Genomic DNA, 2,071 nt, shown 5'->3' with positions numbered 1-2,071 from the left:
TGGATTTGTCAATTCCACTGTGTAATCATTTCACAATGTACACATAGATCAAATCATCATGAGGCACACCTTTAAGAAAACATCATATTGTACAACCAAAATATGTTAATACACACTTTTAATTTGTTGATCATACCGCAGTAAAGCTAGGAGAAAAAAAAACTAATCAGGCCAGGCCCCACCCCAAGATGTTCTGATTTAAATAGTCTGGGGTGGGGCCAGCTTTTTTTTTGTTTTTCATTAGGCTTCTCTGGTGATGGTAATGGGCAGCCAGGATTGAGAGCCAGTGGTGGAAGCAACTGTGAAAAGGGACTTAGGCTGTAATCAAGGACATTGATTCCATACTGGGCCCAACCACAGGGGTTCAGTATGTGACCTAGATTAAGAATTCAGTTGTGATCAAAGAATATAATTGGCTCATATGGTTTCATATACCTCATCTTACCTCTCATTCATTCAACCATCAAATATTTATTGAGCCATTATATTGTGGTGGCCACTGTGCTAGCTAATAAGAATTCAGCAGTGAGTGACAGATACGGAGCTGACAGTTTAGTAATCAAGTAACCACCGAAATAAAATGCAAATATATGATTGGATGACTGCTAGAAAGAATCTGATTTAATGTGTACCTGGGGAGGGGGCTAGAAAATGACAGTTAATTACCCATTAATCTGAAAGATGAATTGTCACTCTCTAGGTGAAAGGGGTGGGCTGGAGAAGAATGTTCCAGTCCAAGAGACTAATAGCAAGGCAGTGTGGCTGGAACAGAGTCAAGATGGCCATGTGTGCCATCAAGAAACTGGAGTGGTAGGGAGGTACCTATGTAGAGCAGAGGTTCCCAGTTCTGGCTGAAAATTAAAATCCTCAGAGAAATATACCCAAGTTTGGCTTCCTGAAAATTCAGATTTAGTGGTCTGGGTTTGGACCTAGGCATCAATATCCTTTTTTTTTTTTTTTTTTTTTGACCGTACTGCAGCATGTGGGACCTTAGTTCCCTTTGTTCCCCTACCAGGGATTGAACCCATGGCACAGAGCCCAAACCACTGGACCACCAGGAATTCTCCTAGGTATCAATGGCTTAAAGTCTCCACAGGTGGCTCTAATGTTGAATTAAGGATAAGAATCTTATGATGAACATAGAGCCATAAGTCTTTTGACCTTTATCTTAAGAAGCATGGAAAGGCATTGATAAGTTTAAGCAGGCAGGTAACATGATTGGATTTGCATTCAAAACACTCTGGCTGCAGAGTGAACAGACCAGAGGGGGCAGATGTGTGGAGAACTAATACATTAGACCAGGTAAGAAATGATGATAACTGGGGCCAGGATGGTACTGGAAAGAATTGGATGAACTCAAGAGTTACTTAGGAGGGGAAATCAGCAGGACTCAATAATCTATTGGACATGGGAAATGGAGAGGGGGAATAACTGTCAAGGATAATTTCCAAGTTTCTGACTTAGACAATTGATATTGGTAGCATGGAGATAGGGGATCCCCTGGAGAAAGAAATGACAACCCACTCCACTATTCCTGCCTGGAGAATCCCATAGACAGATGATCCTGGCGAGCTACAGTCTATAGAGTCGCAAAGAGTCAGACATGACTGAACACACACACACGCAGCATGCAGAAGATGGGAAGTGAACCACATTTGGAAGGAAGGTCATAGATTTGGTCCAAGCAGAGCAGCTATCAAGTAGGCAGTGGGATAGGCTGTTTAAAGCTCAGAAGAGAGATCAGAGCTAGAGATATTCATTTGGGAGCCATCAGGAGAGGTATTTGAAGCTGGGCAGTTACCTGGTCAGCTGGGGAAAGATCAGAGAATGGCAAAAATTAGGAGAGACCTTGAAGGATGTTTAATGGCTTGCTCTCCCAAGATCCATACTATAAGGTTGTACTAACCTTTCCCCTTCCCAATCCCTGTCATCTCTCCCCACTCCCTCTCATTCATTAAAGACTTTTGGGAAAACAGTTCATGATTTTCTTCTCCTCCAGAAGCGCCCCCACTATCACGGATGACATGTCCATATGAACATGCCTTTCAATGCCTCCATCTCTGCGTTCCTT

The sequence above is a fragment of the Bos grunniens genome, chromosome X (assembly GCF_055505025.1).
Source record: "Bos grunniens cultivar Pamir isolate PY7600 chromosome X, Bosgru_T2T1.0, whole genome shotgun sequence".
Lineage (NCBI taxonomy): Eukaryota > Metazoa > Chordata > Mammalia > Artiodactyla > Bovidae > Bos > Bos grunniens.
This window is presented reverse-complemented; position numbering follows the sequence as displayed.